We start from the raw sequence: 8,019 nt of genomic DNA, 5'->3' as shown, positions 1-8,019 counted from the left end.
CTTATGCGTGGCTCACTGAGCTAAAACCTTGAGGTACAAGTGAAACTCATTCCCAAAAGCCCAGTCCCAGAGAGGGAAATCTGGCGGATCCCTCTTCTCCAGAATGTGCTCAGTTCCCTATGGCCTCTGTAGCAGGTAAGGAGAAGTGCTGGCTGTGGGAAGGTCTTCAGGGACAGACTCCAGGCGGCGGTGAAGCAGGAAGTTGGAGCAGCTGGAGGAACTGTGGTTAGGGAATCTCCCCCGGGGCTGCAGCTTTTGCTCCATCTACTTCCTTCCCTGACAGCCTATTCATTTCTTCACTCCCTGGCCAGATTCTGCATTTCCCAGCTCTCAGTCCTCAAGGGCCTCCGCTTCAGGAGCGTGCAGGGCAGTGGATTGGGCTCCCAGAGTGGTGGTGAGAAAAGCATCTCAGGTCCACTTCTGGGGGTGATTCAAAGACCCCCTCAGCGTACTGCAGTGAGTCTGAGGAAATCTGACAATGCCAAGCCATCGCCAAAGTCAGAGAAAAGGGCAGAAAATAAAGGTGGCTTCTGGAGAATACAGACCACTATTTATTCTTTTTTTTTCTTCCCCCCGAAAGGATAAGCTTTCCATTGTCACTGCAAGCCAGAAGAAAATGGTGTTTATAGGGGTCAGATGGAAGTTCTCTCTGTTTGCATCTGCCTCAATGTTTGTCCTATTCACAACCGGCTAACTTGTTTTACTCTCTGAACTTTCCAAGACTGGCCAGATATTCTGAGGGCTTGTTTAATTTTGGTAGAAGCAGCATCTGTGCGGTTGCCTTACAGACTTCTCTGGCTTTCGGTAACCTCTGGCGTACAGGTGAGGTTGCTCAAAGCAAAGCCTCAAAGAGCATGTAAGTAGTGAATTCCTATGTCCTCATAGCTCGTGTAGAAGTAACAGGGCAGGAAAAAAAAATTCTTTAGTGCACAGACTTGGGAAAGCCACTTTCTTGGGTATTCCTATTTCACAGACCACCAAGTATTTGAAGAGCACAAAGAGCCATGAAGATCAACATTTATTGAGCATCTGCTGTGTGCTTGGGTCTATGTGAGGTGTTGGAACTAAGACTACTGAGATCGATAGAACAGGACATTGTCTTCAGATGTACCAATAACTAATTGCAACACGCTAGGTACTTGCGGTAGAGTAAAGACTATGGTCTTTGTCCCTAGTTTCTGGCACAGAGTTCTTAAAACCCTTGGAATTTCCAGAGTGACACGAGTGTCTTTTGTTATTCATAACCAGCCTCTTTCCATCCTACCTGAGTCTATGCTAATGAGGTGGGCAGGGTGGGCCCTTAAGAGTTTCAAGGGAAGAGTTGAAGTTTCAAACCCCGTCACTTCTGGGGAGAGAAAAAGGGGTAGAGACTGAATTGATTCACCAGTGGCCAATGGTTTGATCAATCACCTCTACATAATAAAACTTCAGTAAAAACTCTTTACCAAGGAGGTTTGGAGAACTTCGGGGTTGGTGAACACATGGAGGTGCTGGGAGGGTGGCTCCTGGGGAAGGCATGGGAAGCCTGCGCCCTTCCCACATGGCTTGCTCTGTGCATCACTTCCGTCTGGCTGTGCCTGTGCCACCCTTTCTCATAAACTGTAATTAAGGACTGCGTAGTGTTTTCCTGAGTTCTGGATCATTCTAGTGAATTATCAAACCTGAGCAGAGGTCTTGGGAACCCCTGAATTTGTAGTCAGCTGGGCAGAAGCATGGGTAGCCTGGGGACCCCATTTGCGATTCTCTGGCTGGTGTCTGAAGTGGAGGCAGTCTTGTGGGATCAAGACCTTAACCTGTGGGACCTGCACTAACTCTGGGGAGTGTCAGAATTGGACTGAACTGTAGGACATCCGGTGGGTGTCAGGAAGTGAGAATTGTTGGAAACACAAAACAGTACTATAAATAGAGACTCTGATCTAAGTACTGTCACTATCTATCCCCCATCATCACTGTTAGTTGAACGAGATAAAAGTGCCTTTTCTGTAGGTCAAAAGAGTTCAGTCACAGCAATTTCATATGATTCAACCTAATGCAATCTATTGCACACCTCCAAGGTGTAGTAGGCACAGTCCTAAGTGCTTTACCTGTGTCCTCCCACATTCCTCACGATGCTCTTGTTACAGGTACTGCTGTTATTCCCAGTATACCCATGAGGAGACTGAGACTTATGAGGGTTAAGACAAAGACCTGGGATCCATGGCTAGGGAGATGCAGAGCTAGACTTGCACTCAGTCTGTTTGACAACAGACCTTGAGTGTATTCGTTTGCTAGGGCTGCTGTACCAAAGCATCACAAACTGGGTGATACTTAAAATAACAGAAATCTATGCTCTCACACTTCTAGAGGCTATTCTGAAATCAAGGTGTCAGCAGGGTTGGTTCCTTTTTGGAGGCACTGAGGAAGGGTCTGCTGCATGCCTCTTTTCTAGCTGCTGGTCCTTGATACAATTCCTTGGCATTCCATGGCTTGCAGCTGCATCAGTCCGATCTCTGCCTATTGTTACATGGCATGTTCTCTGTGTGTGTGTCTGTGTCTCTTTGTATAAGAACACACCAGTGATGGGATTTATGGCTTATTCTAATCCAAAATGACCTCATCTTTTTTCATTGTTGAGACAGGGCCTCCCTCTGTCGCCCATGCTGGAGTGCAGTGGCATGATCACGGCTCACTGCAACCTCAGACTCCTGGGCTTAAGCAATTCTTCGGACGACAGGTTTGCACCATCACACCCAGCTGATTTTCTCATTTGTTGTAGACATGGGGTCTCACTATGTCATCCAGGCTGGTCTCGAACTCCTGGACTCAAGTGATCCTCCCACCTTAGCCTCCCAAAGTGCTGGGATTACAGGCATGAGCCACTGAGCCTAGCCAAAATGATCTCATCTTGATTATATCTGCAAATACCCTATTTCCAAATAAGGACACATTTGCAGGGACTAGGGGTGAGGATTTCAACATATCTTTTGAGGGGATATGATCCAATCCACAACACTGAGCTCTTAAGAAGGAACTCTGTGGTTGCCGGATAGTGTGCTGTCAACATACGTAAGTATGCCTGTGTCCAGGCAGGACTCCCATCTGCTCATTAGCCTCCTGGACCACTCAGGCCCTCGATGAGCTGGGCTGGCCAGGAGATGGCCACCTGCTAGCAGAGGGCTAGGGTGGAGGAGCCAGGCTCGGGTTCCTCCCTAGGGGGAGGGGATGCCTGCTGAGTGGCATTCAGGTGGACCACCCATGAGGTATGGACAAGGAGAGGGGCATTCTTCATAGCTGCTATGCACACACATTTCTCCCTGCAGCATGGTTTCAATCACCTTGACAGGAAAACCTCAAACTTAGAATCTGGGCTGAAGATGCTTTGTTTTTCTTGCTAATCTATTCTCTTGCATTTTGCTAGTGGTAAGAAAGGTTTCAAGAGTCACAGCTCAAAAGCCTGTGAGCAGCTCCTGGAAGACATTGTATAAGTTCTCTACAGCAACGGAGCAAGTTAAATGAGAAATAATTACTCAATGAGCAGGATTCTCTGGCCTGTGTGGCTATGTGTTGTCAATGCATTCCCCCGAATAATAGATGAGTTGTGAAATGTGTAAATTCTTTGGTATAGCTATTGTAATGTAGGAACTACAATCCCCAGAAAACGTCATAATAAACAGTAGCAAGACTGTGGTTCCACACTGCTCTGCCGTGACGTTTCCTGGGAAAGCTGGGAGTCACTGCATGTTCACCTTGATCCAGGACCTGCCTGAAAGGTTCTTGGCCCGCCGTGAGTTTAGTGCTTCAAGGACCAGATAGGAACCCGTCTTTTTCAGCACCCTGATAGAAGCTAGTCCTGTCTCATCTTTTTGGCACATAAAAATAGTTCATTTGCACTAACATGTATCCATCTGGTGATACTGGAAATGCATTTTGTTTTTCCCCAGGGTTCTGATGAAACATTGCCTGCGCATTTAAGCGAGTCATGCTTCTGAGGCCAAGCAAAGAAAATCGCCAAAGAACAACAGTTTCCAGGGTTCACTTAGGAAGAAATTTTCCTTTGGTTCTTTTAACAATGGATTCAGTTACTAGAAACCTGAGTGCACGGTCGAAGCCTCCATGTGCTATCTGTTAACACTGCCCTTCACCTTTTGGACCTCTGCCCCAGGGCTGGCCACACAGACTCTTTTTCTTGGGCCAGACTGAGGTTTCTCAAGTGTGACTCAGCCTGTGGATTAGGTCCAAGCAGAGAAGATAATTGTTTCTAGTCTGGTTTCTCCTTGGGAGGAGGAAGTTCCCTTCTTAACTTTACTCCGTCACCTTTTACACCTTCTGCTGCTGCTCCCCCACACTCCCCAAGCTGGGTCCTTGGATCTCCACTCATTCTGTGCTTTCCCCTCCCAGATTTGTTCACTTCACAGCCTCTATGTAGATGACTTCTGGATCCCAGTACCAACCTGTTTCCTGAGGACCAGAGTTAATATCCGCCTGTCCGCCAGCTATTGTCACCCAGCATCTCAAATGCAACATTTCTAAATCAGATTCACTGTTGGTGAATTCTGTTCTTCCCACTTAAAACCACTTGGCTCATCTCGAGTGATAAGCTATCTTCAGTCACCTGGCCTTGCAAGTTCAACCTCCTGTGGGAAGAGTTGCTCAGCCTGGGTTTCTCCCTCCATTCCCTGTCCCCCTCTCTTGTGGGCCCATTCCTACCACCTCCCCGTGGACTACTGCAATAGCTGCCCTCCTCACTGCTCCCTGCTTCTTGTGCCTTGAAATTCTTCACAGCGGCTTCATTGATCCTATTAATTCACAGCTCTGCTCCGGTTACTTTCCTGCTAAAAAACACTTTCTAGGGCTTCTCTCTTCCCTATCAAATGAAGGGTCCATTCCTCAGCCTGGAATGAAGGCCATTCTCAAGATGGGATCTCCTTAGGGAATGCACGTCATTCTCTTCCCATGTTCTATGCTTCAGTCATAATGAGTATAATCTAATTTTTTTTATCTTTGGGCCTTTCCGGAGACTCTGTTCCCTGGAATCCCCAAACTCCCATTTCCAAATTCATCCACTGCATCACCAACCTTCCAGGCCACCTTTCTCTCTGTACTGAGATGAGATGTCATCATACTCTGAGGCTTCATTTGTGGCATGTGCACACAGATACATATGTGTATACTTTTGAGTTACCTGCAGGCTCCTTGAGTCCCTGGGATGGGTGCTTCGGCCTAGCAGATGCCTGGTGTGCAAATGCTGACTACGCACGCCCAGGGCCCACATCTCACCACTTCTGAACCATTACATCCTTGCTTTCCCTACTCTTCTGATTCAGGCACAGGCAATACATTTGGCATAGAAAGAATGACCCTGTTCCCCCAACCCCTACTGATTTTATACTTTGTTGGAGGCAAAAGCAAATTTCCAAGATTCAGGTCAACGTCAATTTAGAATTGTTTCTGCCAGTTGGAAAACATTTTGAGAAAATTTGAAAGCTATAGCCTTCTAAGGAAACAGGATACCAAACACATACATGCACCACACCCACACCCACACACACACACACACACACAAACCCAGCCTGGCTTTACGTAGCTCAATCCTGTCAGGCTAATCTTTCGTGACAGAGCAGCAGACCTGGTAGATCAAGGGGGAAACAATAGTTGGAATTTATCTTTGCTGGCTTCAAAACTTTGGAGTCCTGGGTCCCACTCAATGTAATTATCATTAAATTGGTTGAAAGGTTAGAGAAAGGGAGAGTGCCAGTATGAGGTGGGGGTGGTGCTCCTTAGGGGATCAGCCTTGAGTCCAGTGGCCCTGAATGCCCATATGAATGGGCCAGATGACAAAAAAGAGAATATATTCAGAGTCAGCATTCATGTTAAGGGGTGGGAGTAGGTGTAGATAAATAACCAGCCAGAAAAGCAACCTTGGCAATTACATAAGTGATCAACACAAACAGGCAGACTTGTCTAGAAGAGATTTCATGTTTAGAAACAATCACACACACAATCAGCAATGTAGCATTAGTAAGACCATGATATTGGGATGAAGAAATGCAACTTGTAGGAATTCCATACTTCTAAACCTGCATTAACTGTATCCCTTTTCAAACTCCACAGCTAAAGATGGGAGGGAGAATTTGGACAACATTCAAGGAAGAGCCACAGAAGTGATTGAACTGGGCTGGGACATGAGAATGAAAGACTTCTACAAAAAAGTTAAATGAATTAGGTTTATTGAACTTGGAGATAGACACCCTTGTAAGGGCAATAATAAACAAAAATAGAAAAAGGTTTAAGTTACAACACACAAGAATAAAATTAGATGTAAAGAAGACTTTCCTCAGTTTTAAGGTGGATAAGTGGGTTGTTAAATTACAACAGATTTCTCTAGGAGGGTCTGTTGTACTCCAGGCTTGCTGGGAGGCAGACCTGGATAACCTCTGAGTATATCTGTCCCCACCTGGCACTGCTGAGACTACTTCAGAGTACTTATTTAGGTCCATGATTGAAAATTAAGAGGCAGCCAGTGCCTCCATTGTTATAAAGGCCACAAGATTTGGTTATCTTTTATAAAGAGAAATGGAAACATACAACAGAGCTCTTCCTCAAGTCCTGCACTGGGAACATTAGCATACAGCAGGACCTTTCCTATGTAGACACAGTGCAGATTTGATCTGTGGTGCAGCCAAACTAAAACACAGGTCATGGATTGTTTCCCCACTTTTGGTACGAACAAGCCCTTAATCAATATCTAATCTAGGGACGGTAACATTGGCTATTTGAGTGCAGGCACCCTAGGTTGTTAATGTCTGTTTCCCAACACTATACCATTCCAACATTTTTCTTTACCTAAAGTGGGATAATGATCATTAAAAAAGAACACAATAATTTTCCTTACAACACTGCTGATAACTAATAATCACACAGTTGCATGTAAGTTAATTCTTTAAATTTAATCAGTCATTTATAAAACTCCCCAATTAGTAAAAGTTGGCTTATTTTAATAGCCTTAAACATTGGCTGCTATTTAAACAAGACATTCTAAAAAAAAAAAAAAAAAAAAAAAAAAGGCAATCACATAATAGTTTATAGTAATTTACAAGTGATGGTATACATTTAGATACAGAGGTAGAAGTTCACTTTTACAATGTTTCACTAATACACATATACCAAATTCAAGGCACAAAATAGTTTGCTTTACAAAAAAATACTGTAAAAATGTCATTTGCTGTTCTACAACGTGAATAAAACTTTCAAAAGAATCTTTACACCTTTCCATACATATGCCATAGAATAAGATTTCTCCCTCTCACTCATTATAGTTGGCACAAAAATGGGGACTTTTCAATGTAGAAGTTCCCATTTTTAAAAACTGTTTCTTTGCAGAGCTGCTATGTATTCTAGGTAAGAGTCCATCCAAAGAAACGAAACACAGCAACTTCCTGAGGGAAGGGCACTTTCTGTATGCAGCAAAATTCATAGGTAGAAAATGGATGATCTTTTAGGATAATTAGGTCTCCAGACACTTAATGAAGTATTTCAGAGATAAAATTAAAAATTCAAGGCTGGGCGCTGTGGCTCATGCCTGTAATCCCAGCACTTTGTGGGGCTGAGGCGGGCGGATCACGATGTCAAGAGATGAAGACAATCGTGACCAACATGGTGAAACCCCATCTCTACTAAAAATATAAAAATTAGCTGGGCATGGTGGCACGTGCTTGTAGCCCCAGCTACTCAGGAGGCTGAGAAGGGAGAATCACTTGAACCTGTGAGGCAGAGACTGCAGTGAGCCGAGTTTGTGCTACTGGACTCCAGCCTGGTACAGAGCGAGACTCTGTCTCAAAAAAAAAAAAAAAAAAAAAAAAATTCAGCTAATACTTTAGTCATTGTGACTTTAAGAAAGAGACTTGGTCACCTTTACTGTAATACTCAGATATCATTTACTTCAGTTGATGCAGATTTCAAAATTCCTTTTCAAAAGAGCTAAACATACAAACACCATGAAAAAGCCACCTAGGCCTTGCAAAACGGAAACTTAGAAAACAT

General features: G+C 44.4%; 1 pseudogene across 1 annotated transcript; it reads right to left on the bottom strand.

Moving 5' to 3' along the window:
* Nucleotides 1-6,189: 6,189 nt before the first annotated feature.
* On the bottom strand, nucleotides 6,190-7,975 carry LOC144330807 (uncharacterized; annotated as a pseudogene). Its single transcript, XR_013397309.1, has 2 exons — nucleotides 7,918-7,975; nucleotides 6,190-7,313 (listed from the first exon to the last, which is right to left on the bottom strand). The product of XR_013397309.1 is annotated as an uncharacterized LOC144330807 (transcript).
* Nucleotides 7,976-8,019: the final 44 nt, after the last annotated feature.

The sequence above is a fragment of the Macaca mulatta genome, chromosome 8 (assembly GCF_049350105.2).
Source record: "Macaca mulatta isolate MMU2019108-1 chromosome 8, T2T-MMU8v2.0, whole genome shotgun sequence".
Taxonomy (NCBI): Eukaryota; Metazoa; Chordata; class Mammalia; order Primates; family Cercopithecidae; genus Macaca; species Macaca mulatta.
Note: the sequence above shows the minus strand (reverse complement) of the source record. Positions and strands in the feature narration are given on the sequence as shown.